Source organism: Barbatula barbatula (assembly GCF_947034865.1).
Source record: "Barbatula barbatula genome assembly, chromosome: 19".
Taxonomy (NCBI): Eukaryota; Metazoa; Chordata; class Actinopteri; order Cypriniformes; family Nemacheilidae; genus Barbatula; species Barbatula barbatula.
The window spans coordinates 3,110,182-3,130,583 of NC_136782.1; the positions used below are offsets into that span (position 1 = coordinate 3,110,182).

The 20,402-nt window shown below is 40.5% G+C and overlaps 1 protein-coding gene across 1 annotated transcript in view; it reads right to left on the reverse strand.

Annotated features, from left to right (window-relative positions):
- lrfn1 (leucine rich repeat and fibronectin type III domain containing 1) overlaps nucleotides 1–19,687 on the reverse strand; it is a 36,634-nt gene extending 16,947 nt beyond the window's left edge. Inside the window, exon 1 of the mRNA XM_079480716.1 lies at nucleotides 19,600–19,687. The gene's annotated coding sequence lies outside the window, so the exon portion shown is untranslated. The remainder of the gene's footprint in view (nucleotides 1–19,599) is intronic.
- Nucleotides 19,688–20,402: the final 715 nt, after the last annotated feature.

Consider the following 20,402-nt stretch of genomic DNA (forward strand, 5'->3'; position numbering starts at 1 on the left):
CGTCCAGCCGCGAGCGCCGGGTGGGTGGTGCCGTGCATCGCCTCCGAATGCTCGCGGCAGCCCTAGAGCCGCCTTTTCGACATCCGTTTCATCCCGAGCTCAATCCGTTTCATCCCGAGGGAGCTCCTAGGAATCATCCGGGTCGGAAGCCAGTACGTCACCCTCCGATGCTGCAAGGGACATCTCATTTTCGTCACGCATCGTGTCCGAGTACGTGGGAAAGGAGCAAGACGGCGAAGTGCCATCTTTTGGGGAGTGGACAGACGAGCGAGATGGGGCATGAACGGGGCATAAACAGCCGGTGGCTGACGGATTAACGCTCAGGGAAATCCCCATGTCACCCACGCTGCTCGCTGTCGCTGACGGCGTGGCCGGACCCACCACGGTCACAGGATGGGAAGCAAACGAGGTGGTGGCAGGCTCTTAAAAGAACACAGCCACCCGTGACTGCAACGTCTGAATAGCCATCCGCCCACAGTGCGGGCAGGATTTATCCACAACGGCTGCGTCAGCGTGTTGGACCCCTAAGCATGCGAGGCAGACATCGTGTCCCTCCCCCTCCTCAATGAGTGTGTTGCACCCGTGAGATCAGCGAGACATGCTGCGCTGTAGAAATTTGCTCTTTTAGAGAGAAAAACACCTGCTGAGACGCCAGGGGAAGTCACTGATGAGGGACAGTCCGCTGCACCACGTCGAAAAATCAGCTCTTTTAGAAGGATTGTCATCACGCCGTCTCCCTTTTATACCCGGATATCCGGGGGCGGAGTCCGGCATGCAAATTTAATTTGTCAATTTCATTGGCCTTTTCAAAATAGTCAGAAGATGATAGGTTCTCAAGTCAAACCCCATCTGTCAGTTCGACACAACGTCGAGAGACCGACAGAAAGGGAACCTGTGATATTCACCTGTGAAGTCGGATATGAAAGTAAAAACTCATAAACATATTAAAGCCAATGACATTTTTCTAACAAAGCATTATCATTTTGCAAGATTGTCAACGATTGAAACACGATTCAAGTAACTATTGCCTTATAAACGTCTCGGCTGGATTTCTTTGAAAGCCTCTGGGAATTCAGTATCAAAGCCCACACTGATGAACTATAACCTAAAAAAGAAATATAAAATTTCCTGGATCATATTTTCTGATTCACGGGCTCTTGTTAAGAGACGACTCCTCTGTGGAACGTGGGAGTTTGTGTCCGAGTGTGTCTAATTCATCAGTCACGGTTTATTATGAGGGTAAATGTAAGCAGATGAATCATTCTCTGAAGTGTAATGAGAGTTTTAATAAGCGACTGCTCTCATCCAGAAAACACTGCAGTGAAATTCAACTGCAGGACGCTTCAGAAATGACCTGAAACAAAACTTCAGATGTTTCTTTATCTGCATTATTCACGACCCCCTGCCCAGAGACACGGATGCGTGTGGGACTCGTGTCAGAGAGAGAACAGAACTCGTTCCTCTTTCACAGGTCTATTAATGAGCAGAACGATCGCTTCTACACAGCGGGTTCTTCCTAATGCCACTCACTTCAGAGAAGCGCTTTTGTTTGAGAGTTGAAGCTCTCTAACATTAAAAAGTACATTTCACACTGCATTATGGGTATGAAAACATGACAGGTCTACTACAACACTATTTTTATACAGTTTGTGTAATGATGTTTTTTTAAGAGCTGTGTCTAAACGTGTTTGCTAAAACAGACATACTGGCTCAGTGATCTGAAGAAAGTAATTCAAGTTAATTTATAAACCACCACAGTTCTGTACATTATAATACAAATAAGGTGTTACAGACTTAACTCTAAAGTTACGTTATGTATACAATCCATATAGTATAGAGCATCGCAACATGTGAAGGAAACCATTATCTTCCTTCCCCGTAACAGAGATTTTTTACATATAAAATAATGGACAAAATTATGTCCGGATGGTACTTGGTTATTTGCTTTACATGAATCGCTTTTAATATCATATAATAGATTATTGCCAAACGTATGCTTGTAATATATTGCACAATATTTGCTCTAATTTGGCAAAAAGGCAAATTATAGACGGTTTCAAGGTGACAACAAACATTACTGCGCATTCAGGGGGCTTAACTTCCAGTACACATTTGCAAACAACAGAGTGCCTGTAGATTATTTCTGATAACAAGCAAAGGAAACTGAGAAGAACCGTTACTTGGCTAAACTTGTCTCTCCAATATTTTGAATTTAGACTCTAATACTAAGCTCAACCGCTAGATGTCTATGAACCGCACGGTTTCTTTAAATGCGAAATGCGAAATAATCCCTTCTCTCTGTTATGAGTGTGAAACTGTCCATTTTCAGTCACATGTTGTGAGATTGTTGTGTAGTTTAAGAAGCTTTGATAACGGCTGTCTGACCCATCAGATGTGCACTGATACTGACAGCGATTGTGCACGTGTCATTCTTTGTGTGAATAATAAACACACCTCAACACACACAAAACAACACTTACAGTACAGAGATAGCCACCCAAAAACATCAACAACCTATCATTTGTCAAAGCAAAACAATACACACAACATATAATCTGTTTACATGTAAAATGCTCAAATAATTCAGAGGAATTTAGGCTACATGGCTTGTGTTTAATCATCACAGGCTGATGGTACAAAGATCTGTAATAAAACGATTAAGGTTAAACACAGAAAATCATTTTTTTATGTCAATCTGAGTACAAAAATCTGAAGATCTGTTATCAGGAATATCTGTCTAGTTCACAATCAAGCACTACAGATGCATGAGTGCTCTAGGCTAGACAGATTTAGAAAACTTCTCAAGAATTCTGAAAGCACTTCCAGGATGTGCTGTAGGAGAGAAAAGCTTCCATGTGTTAGTTTAAATCGTGTTACTGTGAACGCTTGTTTCAGGCAACAAAAAAAAGTTGTCAAGGAGCAGGATTTTAACTTTTCTCTTCTGGCAGAGATCAATTCAAACCTAGTGATTTCACAGCTCATTGTTTTTAAATACTGAGCAAAGTGTCAATAGTTTCACTACAAAATGTGCTTCACCTTTATTAATAAAGGGTATACAGTACAATTGTTACCATCAGTATTTGCATACATTTTTTATATCTCTATAATATTGTGCCCTCGGTACATTCCTCACTTCAATCTTTCAATGTAATTTTGGGATATTTTTTCCAAGCACCACTAATGACTGAACAAGAGAAAAAAAAACGCAGCAAACACTGCACGTGCTACCAGATAAGGTTACATTCTGAAGCGCAGCGCTCCGCCATCTGTCAGTAATGACTTCATAAAACCTTTTTACTTTATTATATCTCGCTCCATTTACCCCGGTTTTTAAAGGAGAAAAACAGAGTAAACACAAGAGCCAAATAAACTGCTTGAAATCACTCGCTAACATAACAGTGATGACATTACGAGCTTGTTAAACACTCAGTCATTTATACACACAACTCATTACATCATGATTTTCAACTCTTGACATTCAGACGCATTACAGTTTTTCTCAAATGCTAAAACACAAAAGCCAATCCTCTAAACCAAATGACCAGTTGTCTAAACACATTTACTAAATCTAGCCATCATTTTCCAATATCATAAACACATTTCACATGAAGACACAATTCACAAAACACAATCCTCGGTTCTCATAAATCTTAACACATTTTTCCTTGTTAAAACACAAGTTGCAAAATAACTCTGCTCATATTCTCAGATGAAAGCTCATGTGATGCAAAAAACTTGACACAGTCAGCAATATTGGAACACAATGAACACACCTGGCGTCATTCATTACACACAACGACTCAAAATTGAAGACACTTGTTGCTAATGCTGTGACCGCATGTATAAAAGCAAGTTCAGAGTGCACAGTTTGCTTAAGATTCCAAACAAACACAATGGATGAAGGCAGAGTCAGGGGAAGAGGAATTCGAGTCAGAGGAAGAGGAATTCGAGTCAGAGGTGGGAGAAGAGCTGGCCATGGAAGGAGAGGAGCAGGCCAACAAGGGAGAGGAGCAGGCCAACAAGGGAGAGGAGGAGGCCAACAAGGGAGAGGAGGAGGCCAACAAGGGAGAGGAGGAGGCCAACAAGGGAGAGGAGCAGGCCAACAAGGGAGAGGAGGAGGCCAACAAGGGAGAGGAGGAGGCCAACAAGGGAGAGGAGGAGGCCAACAAGGGAGAGGAGGAGGCCAACAAGGGAGAGGAGCAGGCCAACAAGGGAGAGGAGGAGGCCAACAAGGGAGAGGAGGAGGCCAACAAGGGAGAGGAGGAGGCCAACAAGGGAGAGGAGGAGGCCAACAAGGGAGAGGAGCAGGCCAACAAGGGAGAGGAGGAGGCCAACAAGGGAGAGGAGGAGGCCAACAAGGGAGAGGAGAAGTTCCAGGAGGGAGAGCAAGACAACCTCGCACCATCATTACGAACGAGATGCGAGCAACAGTCATTGACCATGTCATTGTCCATGGCATGACAATGGCTGAAGCAGGACTAAGAGTCCGTCCAAACCTGAGTAGGTTCACCGTAGCCACCATTAACAGGGCATTCAGACAACACAACAGGTATTGTACTCTATTGCTTTGTCACGATACAATTTACAAGCCTGTGAAAGTAGTCTATTGGTTTCAAATCAGTTGTTACTGTATTGTAAAACATGTCAATTGACAACAAATGTTTCTTTCTTTAGAGTTGAAAGAATGCCACATAGAGGTGGGAGGATTGCCATATTTACAGCGGCACAAGAAACCCTTATTGTGGATATGGTTCGTGAGAACAACCTCATCAGACTCCGGGAGATCAGAGACAAAGTCATTGCCGATAATGTCAACTTTGAGAGCATTGATGATGTCAGCTTGGCCACAATAGACCGAGTTCTCCGGCGCCAAAAGATGCGGATGAAACAGGTCTATAGGGTTCCCTTTGAGCGCAACTCTGCACGACACAAAGACCTACGTTACGAGTATGTGCAAGTAAGTATACATCCATGTTCACAGTACAGTTAGTGGACATACCGTGTTGCTCAGTGGCCTACATTGCTTCTGGACAATACTGTGCTACCTGATTGACTGTTGTTCTGAACACCTGTGCACTTTCACATTTTCACAGAGGATATTACAGTTGGACGCGATGGCCAGACCTCATGAGTACCTCTTCCTGGATGAGGCTGGCTTCAACCTGCAGAAACGAAGGCAAAGAGGCCGTAACATCATTGGCCAAAGAGCCATCACTGAGGTTCCTGGCCAACGGGGGGGTAATATTACTCTTTGTGCGGCCATGGGTTTGGAGGGGCTTGTCCACCGGCATGCTGTCCTTGGGTCTTACAACACCCAACGTCTCCTCACCTTCCTAGAGGAGCTAAAAGACATCCTACTGGACCACCAACAACACCATCCTGGGCCCGCACATCACATTTATGTGATCATTTGGGACAATGTACGCTTCCACAAAACAAACCAAATCAGAGAGTGGTTCACCACCAACAGTAACCACTTTTTAAACGTCTGTCTGCCACCATACTCCCCTTTCCTGAACCCTATAGAGGAGTTCTTCTCATCGTGGAGATGGAAGGTTTATGACCGACAACCATACACTAGAGAGAACCTCCTAAGGGCAATGGAGCTTGCCTGTGTTGACATCCCAGTGGAGGCCTTCCAAGGATGGATTCGCCATTCAAGGGCATTTTTCCCACGGTGCCTGGCAAGAGACAATATAGCCTGCGATGTGGATGAGGTGATGTGGCCCGATGCAGCTCAGCGACATGATGCCGCACAGTGATTGTGGTGTGAATAAAGTAAATAAAAAAACTTGACACCCTTATCATGTTTTCAAGAGTACTGTTGTGTGCAATAGATTCAGTTTTTGCATTGAGTTGTGTTACAGTAGTGTACATGCAGAATTTACTATTGATTTATACTCTTCATATGAAACTCACAAATCTAAATGCCTAATCCTCTGCAGAGATCTAAGAAGATCCATTACTGTAAAGTGAAACAAAGCTCCTTCTCACAAATTGAGCATTGTGTTTTCATTTGTTTTGCTGTAGTGTGTAATGATGTGTATAGTGTTTACATTTTTGAAAGCTTCGAGCTGCTCTTTTGGTGTGAAAGTTTGAGTTTTGAAGTGAGAAGGTGTGGTTGTGTTTATGTAGCTTTAGAAAAGGGTGTTGTGTTTAGACATTGGGGAACATGGAGGAAACGTTTGTGAAATGTGTTTTAGCATTTGAGAAAAACTGTAAACCAAAGTGAAGAATTCAGACATTTTAAGAGAAAAATCATCAGCCATTGGTCAACGAAACACTATTTTCTTTGGTCGGTGCGACCCACATTCATTTTATAAAGCCCCATTAAAAACATTATGAATATTTCAAAATTTTAAATAAATATATATTAAGTGGTATAAACTGAATATTTTTGTGTAATATCACAGTTAACCTCTCAAAATTGCATGTAACACAGCTGAAAGTGTGTGTAGCAAGCAAAACTTGGTGTTGAGTGTGCCCTTGCTACTTGTGTTTTGGACCGCCTTCCTTGTTGCGTATTGCCATATAACAGCCTCTCATTCGCCTATTTGGACAAATGAGGGGTATACATAGATGTCATAGTCTAAGCTTCCATTTGTATCTCAAGTCAGTTTTAACTATCCAAGCATTTTTGTCACTTTGACGCAGCACGTTGATGGGAGACATTGGAAGCAGAAATGTTACTTTTAAAACCACGAAAAGAGGTAGGCATGCCTTTATTTTGTAGAATACAACCTAACAAAAAATATTATTTTGCATTTGTGGCTAAGTGTAATGGTGGGAGGCAGTTATTAGCTTAGATATTCAATGGATGCGTTGTTTGTTTACAAATATCAATTTCATACATACAAAATTAATTCGACTTGCATTCGATCTGTGGTAAAATATCAATAAATCCAGCTGTAGATCTATATTCTGTAGAATAAGAGCTTCCATTTGATAGAGTATATAACCTGAACATGTTATGAAAAATGTTGCTTTTAAAGGGGCTGTGACGTTGGAATATGATCAATTTCAGCAAAAATAAGTTATTTTATGTACGATAAATGGCAAAATGGTGGACTTTTCCAGAAACTAGAGACTCTAAGCTTTCAAATAATACCACATATGATATTAAGAGTTACAGAAATACATGTAAACATTGAGGGGATACTTTTATGACGTAATTTAGAGTTTAACAGGTTAATACAAAAAGAGAGAGAGAGAGAGAGAGAGAGAGAGAGAGAGAGAGAGAGAGAGAGGTAAGGGTGTGTGTTAGTTTTGGTTAATTTACACAAAGTAACAGGCGAGATAGTAACACATACACCTGGTGATGTTTGAAAGTGTCAGATTAGTTGAGTGTTCGTGTATGTGTTCTCTTATATAGATCAGAAAAAAGCATCGTGGCCTGATATTGATGTTGCTCTGACAGTTTGAAGAAGATCAATATTATCTACACCCGTGTAACACACATCACCTCATCACATCATCCGAGTGAGAAAGCATTTCTAATGTTTAACCAAAATTTGCTGTGTCTGGAATCAAATGACTTGAACAGAAAACATCAAGTTATGCTTCAACAGTCTGAATTATATTTTTGTAAGGGCCAAACCTTTGATCAACGATCACAAATCCTGCTGCCAATGGACAATGACAACACACATTGTGCTGCAAAACGATAATGACATCAAACATTTTACTACCAAATGACTGACATCACAATCTACATTACTTCTAAATATGACCATCATTCCTTCCTTTTTTAACTGCCAAACAGCACACATTTCCGCATACAGTTACCTACACATCCTTGTTCCAAATGGCTATGACATCACACACACATTCTGCTAAGCACCATCTGTCCTCCCCCCTAAAACACTGTACATACTCCAAGCACGATGTTTCTGAACTTATGTGTTCCGTTTCCAACTTTAATTTAAATCTTTGCAAGTGGAAGGAATAAGTGTTCTTATTCCTGCGTAATATAAGTAAAGTCACCCAAAATGCACTCTTCACAGAAACGAGCCTCCACTGTAATTTAGCTTCTGTTAATGAGGAGGCTTGTAGAGACGCAGGGCTGAGCTCATCCCACATACAGCCCAACTGGAGCATCTTTAGCTGGAGTCCCGTGGTGTTGTGATGAGGAATCTGAGCGTCGGTAGAGCAGAACCAGCACGCCCAATGCTAATGATAACGACAGAGGAGTTTTAGAAAAATACAAACCAAAATAACAACAGATCCATTTAAAAGTGCCTACAGGCTTAATGCCCCACAATGTTTTTCATTTGTGTGTTTTAATGTATTTTCATTTTAATGGAAAAAGGAAGGTGGTCACTACAACAATGTGGTAAAACAGGGCAAGTATCAGGTTGAAATAAAGACTTACATATTCAGCATATCTTCATATCCATGGTATGTATACCATATATATATATAATTCACTAGCTAAGATGAATGTTTGCTGTTGTAGATATAAGCAAGGCCTGTTGAAAATGTCTTTCTCCTCCCTCTGTACAGGCAGAGGTCAGCGTTTATTTCTGTCCTGGTTAGAGATTCTTTGATCTCTTGATGGTAGATGGAGTTCTTGGCTTGTGTCCAGATGATATCATAGTGCAGGGAGTGTCAAAAACTGAATGATGATGTGTCGAGGCGAATCGTCCGCTCATAGCTTCCCTGTGCGATGAACCTCATCCACTACATCTTCTAGCTTGTTCCTAACATGAGGAACACCAGTAGCCAAGTGATTAATAGTGATCGAATGAAGATTTTTGTCCCCACTCTTTTATGCCCAGTAGCTTCACACACAGCTGTGACTGTACGTTACTATCAAAACCACAAAAACCCACAGAAATCATCACACATTCAACTGCCAGATCATGACATCACACTCCACTGCCGGATCGTGACATCACACTCCACTCCACTGCTGGATCGTGATATCACCCACTCCACTGCCGGATCGTGACATCACACATTCCACTGCCAGATCGTGACATCACACACTCCACTGCCAGATCGTGACATCACACATTCCACAGCCAGATCATGATATCACACACTCCACTGCCGGATCGTGACATCACACTCCACTCCACTGCTGGATCGTGATATCACACACTCCACTGCCGGATCGTGACATCACACATTCCACTGCCGGATTGTGACATCACACACTCCACTGCCAGATCGTGACATCACACATTTAACAGCCAGATCATGATATCACACACTCCACTTCCGGATTGTGACATCACACATTCCACTGCCAGTTCGCGACAACTCACATTCCACTGCCAGTTCGCGACAACTCACATTCCACAGCCAGATCGTGACATCACACACTCCACTGCCAGATCGTGACATCACATATTCCACAGTCAGATCGTGACATCACACATTCCACTGCCTGATCGAGACATCACACATTTTAGTGACTATAAAAAGTACTGAGAAGCACTTAAAATAAAAATGAAAGTATCTAGCCAAAATTATACTTAAGTGAAATTTGATGTCTATGTTTCTTATATTTAGAAATATTCTGATGAAGTCAAAGAGAGATTTTCACATTAAAGTGAACTTGATGCACAAACTGTGCGAAGCAACCGGTTTAATAACAATCTTCTCGATATCCAGACTGTTTCAAGCTCTACCAGATCGTGACATCACACATTCCACAGCCAGATCATGATATCACACACTCCCCTGCCGGATCGTGACATCACACACTCCAATGCCGGATCGTGACATCACACATTCCACTGCCAGATCATGATATCACACACTCCACTGCCGGATCGTGACATCACACATTCCACTGCCAGTTCGCGACAACTCACATTCCACAGCCAGATCGTGACATCACACACTCCACTGCCAGATCGTGACATCACACACTCCACAGCCAGATCATGATATCACACACTCCACTGCCGGATTGTGACATCACACATTCCACTGCCAGTTCACGACAACTCACATTCCACAGCCAGATCGTGACATCACACACTACACTGCCAGATCGTGACATCACACATTTCACAGCCAGATCATATCATCACACACTCCACTGCCGGATTGTGACATCACACATTCCACTGCCAGTTCGCGACAACTCACATTCCACAGCCAGATCGTGACATCACACACTCCACTGCCAGATCGTGACATCACATATTCCACAGTCAGATCGTGACATCACACATTCCACTGCCTGATCGAGACATCACACATTTTAGTGACTATAAAAAGTACTGAGAAGCACTTAAAATAAAAATGAAAGTATCTAGCCAAAATTATACTTAAGTGAAATTTGATGTCTATTTTTCTTATATTTAGAAATATTCTGATGAAGTCAGAGAGAGATTTTCACATTAAAGTGAACTTGATGCACAAACTGTGCGAAGCAACCGGTTTAATAACAATCTTCTCGATATCCAGACTGTTTCAAGCTCTACCACATACACCAGATGTTCAACTGAATCTAATATCCTGAAAGCTGACTGTGTTAAATGTTCAGCGAGGCAACAGCTGGCTGTTTGAAAGTCAGTTATTTAACATTCACAAGTGACTTAATAAGGGGATATTGTTGCAAAGTGATCAGTGACTATGTGCTTTATAGTCCAGAGGTCTAAATAAGACAACAAATGGGTTTAAAAGCACACATTCTACTAAAAAATTACAATTCAATTAATCTGTATAGATTTTCACAATACACATTGTACCAAAATCAAGTGCAGGCGGCAGATCCTTTTCCTATCTAGCGCCTAAACTTTGGAACAGTCTTCCCTGCAATGTCCGGGAGGCGGACACACTCTGTCAGTTTAAATCTAGACTAAAGACGCATCTTTTTAATCTTGCATACACTAGATTATCATAATATAAGTATTTCATAGATCTAGGCTGCACTAGTTAGATCAACCGGAACCAGGGACACTTCCAATAACAACTGATGCATTTGTTGCATCAAAGAGTGCAGAACAGTACTCTACTCTCAGCCAGTCTTGTCTCATTGTTCCAAGGTTACAAGAGCGGAGCGGGCAGGGCGCAATCCATTCCTAGACCTGACAAATGCTGGACGAAGGAAGTGACGTCCCTACAAAACTTCAGCCACTATTAGATTATTAATGATAATTTTAAATCTAATTTTTTTTTATTTTCGCCTTGTTGTGCAAGCACTGTTGAGCTTGTGCAGAGGCTGCAGTTTTTGCCAGAGGGGAACTGGAATCCCCTGGTTAGGCCTGGTTTCCCTCCGAGGTTTTTTTTCTCCTCCAATGGAGTTTTGGGTTCCTCGCCACCGTTTGCATACTGTTTTGCACTGTTTTGCCTGGCCGGGGGGGCTGCTAGAATTTGGTAGTCTTATTTAATTAACACTGCATATAGGAATTTATTGTGTGTCTGATATTTGACCTGTGTTTTGAATTCCATAACCTTTTATGTTTTACTTATAGTCATTTTTTCTTGTACAGCTGCTTTGTAACAATGAAAATTGTAAAAAGCGCTATATAAATAAAGCTGACTTGACTTGACTACCAAAACCGTTTTACAAACACTTTTAACCTTGATTTAAAGGAGGGGTTAAATAAGCCGGTTATGCAAATCTATTGTTAATCTTCAGCACCTTTAGAGTAGTATTGCGTTCTTCCTATCTCATAATAAAGTGTTTAGTTTTCTCACATTGACAGCAGACAGATACAGCTGTACGATTATTTCCGAAGAAAGCCGACCTCCCAGGGGCGTTCCAATGGGCAGAGATAAAGACCAGTACACGCAGCCTCTGCGTGACGTCCGCCAGCTGTTGCATGGATGTAAATACTGTTCCAAAAAGTTTTGTTGTTGTCATAAAGTTAACTATGGCTTACAGTTTGATCGAGCCTAACATATATGATCCAGAATCGGACCCGAGTCTGTAGTAGAACAAGAACCACAGCAGCAACGACTACAGATGGACGTCTCTATATGGTAAACATCATTATTCCTTGTTAGCTTTGCCACTATTTCAAAATCATATAAATCACCAAACATAATGATTTAATTGTCTTCTGAATTTGCCCGTTTTTAAAAGGTTTAAATGCCTTGGGTGCATTACAATGGCATGGCATGTATCGCTTGTAAAAGCTCATGTAAAAGATTACAACACAATTGAAATCCAGTGCCATAACTGTATATATTGGGAAAACTTTAAAAGCCATAATTTCATATCCATTATAGTTAGAAAATTTTATCGTTGGCACCGCTCCGTCATTCAGTTGCAAGCGACTTGAAAATCCAGAGTAAAACTGGTACTCGTTTGAGAACTAATCGTATTTGAAATGACGTTCACAAACAAAATAATGTTCGCAACTCTGTTGTTTTTCGGGAAATACAAACTCTGGTCATCCACTGCTGTCGTGACACCGGGTCATTTTGAAACCTGACACCAAGTCCTTTCCCCCTCACATCCAAAACACATGTCTTTGATGCCAAACTTAGCTCTATTTGCTAAAATCACTACAATACACTATTACGCACGGTGCTCACCATGGCTTCTCCAGCTAAAAACACGCTGATGGGCGTGCTCTTCAGCTCGCTCTTTGGTTCATTCATGGGCGTGCTCTTCCAGGAGAATGGCCAATAAAACCATAGGATCCTTGTCTCGAAGACCCAGCACGTTTAACAGTATAAAGAAGGCACAATGGCTGTAATAGCATGTTAGGCCTCCATTAGCCAAAGCTCAGAAATAATGTAGGGGAAAGATCGACCTCCTCGCATATTTACAATCTATGTTTGATTAATCAATAGAATATTGTATTCAATTGTAGGCTATATTGTACATAGGCCTACACATTTTTTCCTTTTAGTACGCAAAAAAGTCCAGAAGAATAGAAGTATCCTTTACTGTTTCAATAAGCATACAGATACATTATTTACCATCATAGCTGAAGTCTTGGGCTAAGCCAGATCAATGAAAGTGGTGTGTATGGGTGTTGTCTCAAATGATTATAACATCACAAACTGAGGACAATATCACACATCTTACTTATAAACACCACCACGTATCCTGACATCACACATCATCAGCACTGAAAAATGGTCATGTCATCAGCTCTTCACTTTTAAATGTGTATGACATCACAAATTCTATCGACAGATGGTCATGACATCGCACTACTGTTAAACCCCATCTGGAAGCCATTTAAAATCACTTCACATCAAAACAGTTTCATCATTCAGTTTTGTCTGGTTATCTGCTCATTACTTTAACTGCTAACAGATTTCACAAAGAATATTAGTCTTTTATGTTACTGTGCTGATGGTGCATGTACAGAACTACAGAAGGAATGTACTGCTGTGACATTATTATGAACTGCGATGACTGTTCCTCAAAACACGATCACCTCTGTTTTTACACTTTTGAAGGAAAATACACCAGACACCAACCACCATAAAGTTTTTCTCTCAGCGTGCTGTAAAAAAATAAGAAGGGACCGTTTCTCTGCTCAGATATGCATGTTTCTAGTTTTTTTACCTTCAGGTCAGGCGATGTGGTGCGTTGTCGCTTGGCCTCTTTTACACAGGAGACGAGAAATCCTGCCTACAAACACACAGACCCTTTGGTTTTCAACCACATAGCAATTCCCTCGAAACCATCACCTCAGAATCACTGTGCGCTCTGATGTGAGCCACTCACATCAGAACTATACATACGGAGTTAACATTTCGACTGGCTGAATGTTTTATTTCTGTAATAAATAAACTGTAAGGCAACAGCGTTGCTCTCGTTTCAATTATCAGCTTCTCTGCGTCCAGAGCTCCATTAAACATCTATGTTCTGCTCTTATTCCAAGTTTCTGTGTGTTTATGGTTTCATCATAGGTGTTGAGAGCTGTTGAACTGAAGCGGATAAAATCTGGTCCAAATAGTCTGGCAGGCGACCACGTTTTAATTAAAACAGAATCTTCAGTCTGTACTGACATGAAACCTCATAACTCATGTCATGTGAATTGCTCTTCACATGTTAAACTAATATCTAACTATATTTAAACACAGCATGACTAATGATGCTAAGCGAATTAGGCAAAACTTGAATAAGCATACAAATACAAAATGCACAAATAATGGCCAAAATTATCAATTATTAAATCTTTATGATTATTTAAAATAATATTACTTGAACATACTAATCCCACCACAATGCTGCCTACTGAACACTTTCTAATGTGGGAGTATGTTTGTGATGTGCTACAATGTTTTTGGTAAACAGCTCACATGACTTCAGTCCTAAGACATATCTGAGCTCTCAAAACCATTTATCTTTATAATTTAAGCACTAGAATATATTCACACTAAAATAAATATATATAAAACGGGGCCTTGAAATATCATTATCTGTATGCAGGATTCTGTAAGTCAGACTCAGTCGCACCCTCACACCCGTCTTTAGTTATTAAACTGAAAATGGTCACCCTGGCCGACCCGCAGGGCATCTGTGATCTCACTTCAATGAGGTGAGTTAGCGTTAATATCTCCAACCGTCTCTGTGGTCATCTCTCATCTAACACTACAGCGTTCAGTCCAGAGATATATCAGAGCTATAAATCAGTCACCATTTCAAAAACAATACGTAGAGACCACGAAGAGAATGTCATTAACAAGTTAAACTTACAGTTTGTGAACATTTAAACCCTGAGACTGTGCAGAGTAGTTTCCAGTCTTGGTAAAATACCTCCAGGAAGAGTATGTGATGTCACTGTGTTTACATGAAACAAAATCCAACCCACAGGAATTAATCCATAATAATCATCCACTCCGCCTGCTTACTGTTACTGTGAGTTTCTCTCGCTGTGATTGGCTGTCACTGATGTCAGAATCGTAATGAGGCAACGGTGACAGCTGGTGAACACCACCGTTATCATCCATGAGTCTGTAAGCGTCAACGCGCCGCACATTTAACACATTTGTTTTGGATTTGTTAACACATGACATTTTGAAAGCGAGCTCGGCCACCTCCCGAACACACAGTCAGCATCCGCTGCCCGCATGATGAAATACCACGGTAAGACTCAGCAACGGTGTGAAGTAAAACCTGTCAAATGACACGCAGGAGTGAAACAGCTTTAATGATGCTGAGATTTCAGCTCTGGCTTTGTTGAGTGCTTGAGTTTCTAAAGGAATGTTGGGTTAACAGTTTGCAGCTGTATGAAAGAAATATGATGTTTTACATTTACATTTATTCATTTGGCAGACGCTTTTATCCAAAGCGACTTACAAGTAGTTTTATACAGTGGCACATTACTGCAGAGCAATCAGGGGTAAGGTGCCTTTGCTCAAGGGCACTTCAGTCATGACCTGCTGCCACTGAGATTTGAACCAGCAACCTTCTGATCACAAGCCCAACTCTCTAACCACTTCGTCTCTGCTTTCTCAAAAACGGACTTTCGTTTTTTAGATTTACTTGTTATCGGTACCGCAGTAAAGTTGTTGCTGATTGTCCGTCATTCTCCGTACATTGACACGCGTGGATGTGAGCGCGCTGCGACGCTGATGACGTTAGATGTCTGCATGGACCGGGTGTGCAGTGGTATGCAAAATACGTTGGCTGAAAATGTGCACATGGCCAGTCACAGCTTTCGGACAGAACGTTTTGAGTGGGTAATGTTTTTTGGTCCTATGCCTTTCACAGATGATATGTGATTATAAAAATATTATTTGACCACTATACTTCTTGATTGCTATCAGGATTAAAAGAGATTTCCAACCAACATGAAAAACTGTGGTTATTCCAATAATTAATATGCCAAAAGATATGATTACTGCACTTTTACTATACTATAAAAATAATTCAATCTGACCCACATGACAGGGCTGACGTGCATTTCTGTTCCTATAATCTCACTTCTGCGGCATTATGTGTGCTGGACAGGAAACACAGCAGCCTTACACTTCAATCCACCAGCCGGCCTCTAGTTTCATGAGCTGTTTAATGTGTTCCCTATGATAGAGAGATGAGTCCTCCATTTTAGAGAATAAGGACAACATCTCTAATAAAGCCAAAGGCAAGAAATGTTTTATTTGGTAGGGACACGATGTGAATTGTATCGTAAGTGTCCCATCGGAAGGCTTTGTAAAATATTGATTACCATCGGGATGAATAATTAAATAAAAGTTAGCAGAGGTTGTTCAAGGCCACTACTATCCATCAAGAAGGCTCCTTACGGGACACAATAGATCCGCTTCAAATTTTTCTACTGACTGTCATAGACAGCTAGCGTAGCTTTTTGAAATGGTGACTGATTCGAAACGCTTTTCACACGCCACGGGACATAAGTCTGAGATAACCAATTACCTTACCGTCACAAACAACACAACAAAGAAAAACACCATCACAATGTTGAAAGGTAGTGTTTTTACTGCACAAGTTTAAAAACTTTTTTGACCTCAAAAAAACACCTGGTATGTTAGCTCGGAGAGATTTTTCACATGCAGTAAATCAGAAAGATGTAATTTCTGCATGCACAATTAATTGTGATTATTTTATAATGAAGATGAAGGGTTTGACAGCGTGACCCCTGCCGAGCCGACACAGAGAATAACTCTCACAAACACTAGAAATCACACTGACATCTTAAATGGAATTCATCACACACTGATGATTTCTGCCTTTAATTGTCAGAAAAAAACAACGATAGCACTTTTGACATTTGATGTGATTTGATTAATATAATGAATTCACTTGTGTGGCAACTAGCAGCACTGGAGCACACATTCATTTGTGGTCAATCTGAAAGAGTAACAAAGACGTGACGTCATCAGTGGTATATACAGTATATAACAACCGAGTGTAAATGGACCTCCCACTATTCGCCTACGCAATGATTAAATTCAGGGAAACTTTAGCATATGACCACTTTGGACAAACATGAAATGATGATATACAATTTAATATATTTGAAAATGGCCCTTAATTTTCTGTAAATTGATTTATCACCTTTTAATAATTTTTAAGACCCTGCGGACACCCTGCGTTACACGTACTTTAAGCCATGAAGCAACAGTCTACAGGCCATCCAGAACCCCTCACATCTTCAAAAACACTGTAAATACACTAGTGACCATCCATCCAGAATACCCAGCAACACTCAAGCTTCATTATAGTCGTTTTTGTACTGATATGTTTCATTCATATTGTCTTTGTTTATCTTGTACTGATATCATAACTAGTTCTATTTTGAGTTCTATTGGTGAGCTCACACAATGAAAGCCAACACAAAGAAACCAGCTCCTACACTGTGATTTAGAGTCTTGGCACTGAAAAAAGAAAAAGCTTTTAGCCATGATATCAATCATCTCTCATATTTAAAACATCCACCGCAAGAGTGCTACATTTCTTCTCTTTACATCAGAACGATAATTGCAAGAATGCTGCATTTATCTACATGTCAGAACATTCACTGCAATAGTTCTCCATTTCTCTACACGTCAAAACATTCACTGCGATAGTGCTGCATTTCTCTACCTGCAGAAAATGTACTGCAATAGTGCTGCATTTCTTCTCCTTACATCAAAACTCTCACTGAAAGAATACTGCATTTCTCTACACGTCAGAACATTCACTGCAACAGTGCTGCATTTCTCTACACATCAGTTCTGGTTTCTGTCTGCATCGCTGCCGGCAGTTTGTTTGTATCCTAAGCACTTCGTTTTGATATTAGTGTATTATATTATCGTTACTTATCACTGTCATTGCTAACTTATCCTGATATCTCAATAACCATGTCCATATGGTTTATTTGAAGATTCTGAACCAAAATAATAGTTCACTCAACGCCGTTAGCATAGCATTTACAGTGCTAGCTTGCTTTCCGTTTTCACTGTGGAATATCATCTTGCTTTCTAGTTTGTCTTGTGTGCTAACTGTTTCTCTTTTAAGCGTATATACTACAATTCATCGAACAACCTTGGTAAATCGGAATTATTTTTCAAACCCGGTAAATTTTGGCTTCTGCTCCTATTATGGTTAGTTGCACATCATGTCATATGTTTAGCTTAGCCTTCTCTGTCAGCGGCCAGGGTTTTACATGCGATAAATACAGGAAAATGGTTAGGAAGAAGATTTTAGAATTAGAGTCTCGCATCCAATCTTAATCTGAGGATAGTAAGAGTGTAAGGACCATAGAAAACACTTTGGATGCGAGCAACGTTAGAGCGCACAGCTCAGTTCCGGTTGAAGATCCCCCGCAGCAGGGAAACTTTGTGACTGTGAGACGGCGTAGTAGTAGGTCAAAACACCACTCAACCATTAATTTCTCTACACAGAAGAACGTTCACTGCAACAGTGCTGCATTTCTCTACACATCTGAACATTCACTGCAAGAGTGCTGCATTTCTTTATACATCTGAACATTCACTGCAAGAGCGCTGCATTTTTCTTTTTACATCAGAACGTCCACTAATTTCCACATTAAAGATTAATGGCAAGACGGCAGAACAAAGGATTCAGTGCGCGCACACACACACAACTGCACAGAGTGGTAAAGAAAGCCAATATCAATCCAACACTTTCGGATGCATGCATTTTAGGGCATGTATTAATGAAGCTCATTATAAATGCACATATATGATTGTTTCCATCACCTTGGTGAGAACCTTCTAGTGATATTGTAGAGAATAAACTTGTTAGCTTTTGCTATGAATAATACAATAAGCTGTTGTGTGTTGAAGCAGGTAATGAATACTTCATGACTGGTGTAGGAAGCGGACAAGCGCCTGTCCACCTAAACAACATCATCTGTCAGATGAGAGAGACCTGGAGTTACACATTATACGCCTTGTACTTTAAAGTTATTAGCCAGGTTTGCTGATATCAAAAGATAAAGACCTTGTCGACCTATAAATCGGCTAATGCAACACTATCTGTCAAAGTTAAAGCAACAGCAGATCTTTTATTAATGAAGATTATGATGCCATGTTAATCTGCTAGAAGATCTTGGCAGAGAAGGGATGACCAATTTAAAACCAAAGTTTAGAATCAATACATGGGTAGTGCAGACTTGATAAACTTTATGTATGCCTTTAAATGTAACTGGATCCGGCTAGCCCGAACTAACTTCTAAGATATTTTATAGCAACCCATTACATACCTGCTATGGTTCTACATTCAGCTTTGCATGGAGGAAAAAGAGCACAAAATGCTGTATACACAAATGCAACAACACGAAACCTGTGGCAAGTATCACTTCTGTATAGATTATATTTGCTCTATTCCCAGAGATGATTAGCCCTTCTGTTGTAATCCATTAAAGATGATGATGACGGAGAAGTAGAGGTCAAATATGATGTCACTGCTTTCAACCTCCAACTGTCTGACTGTCTTCTGTTCTCCACCACAGACCACTTACAGGATAACATCAGAATCCATTCCAAACATCAGACTCTCCTCTATTCGACTTTTCTCTAAGGCCACATTAACTGCAAAAGTCCTTCCGCACGTATCAAACCCATATTTGCCAGAATTCCAATGGCAAGAGAACTGAAAACAGATGCTATGTTCACAAATATGGAAAACCCTGAAAATCAAAAGCCTGAGAGAAAAAAGAGAAAGAGGGAGGATGCGTGTTATTGTGAACGATTGACACTCACCAGATATGAAGTTTGTTCCAGTGTCAGTCATCTCAAAAGGGCATCTCTCGTCTTTTCAAGGGCTTCTGGGATGCTGTAGTAATGCCACCTGTAGCCATGACAACAGAGTGAGAGAGAGAAAGAGATAGGGTGATGATTGTGGTACGATGTATATAGTTGTTTCTCAGACAATAACAAGAGAAAAAAGAAATGCACACTTTGCTTTTATCATCATCATTTGTTTGTGGTATCTAAAAGCATGTAGCTGAATGAGATGAGAATATAAAGAAAGAGACTAATGTAAGACAAGGAGAAGAGAAGAGCAATAAGAGAAGAAAGAAGGAGAGATGAAAAGAAAAGAGATGAGAAGAGAATTTTATTACCTGTGTTTTATTACCAGTGATGACTGAACTGATGGTGATGTTGTGTTGTGTCACATCATATCACATCAGTACCAACATTAGATTATCTTATAAACATTAATCATTACAGTGTTTTGTTCCAAGAAATATTGACAATAACAGAGCTGTAGAGGTGAAATATCCATCCGAATACATTTCATTTATATTTCATCAGAGGTTCAGTACAGTAAAGACCAAAGGGACAGATCATGAAAAATTCACACCATTAGTTTGGGCTCATCGCTTGTGTTAAGAAATATATTTTCCATGAACTACTATTTGTCATTGCTAAGGCAATTATCCATATAACAATAAGAATTTGAAAAAAAAACATTCAACCTGAAAGAAGTAGTTCACCTTCAAAATGAATATTCTGTCATACTTTACACGTCCTCTTGTCATTTCAAACCTGTATGACTTTCT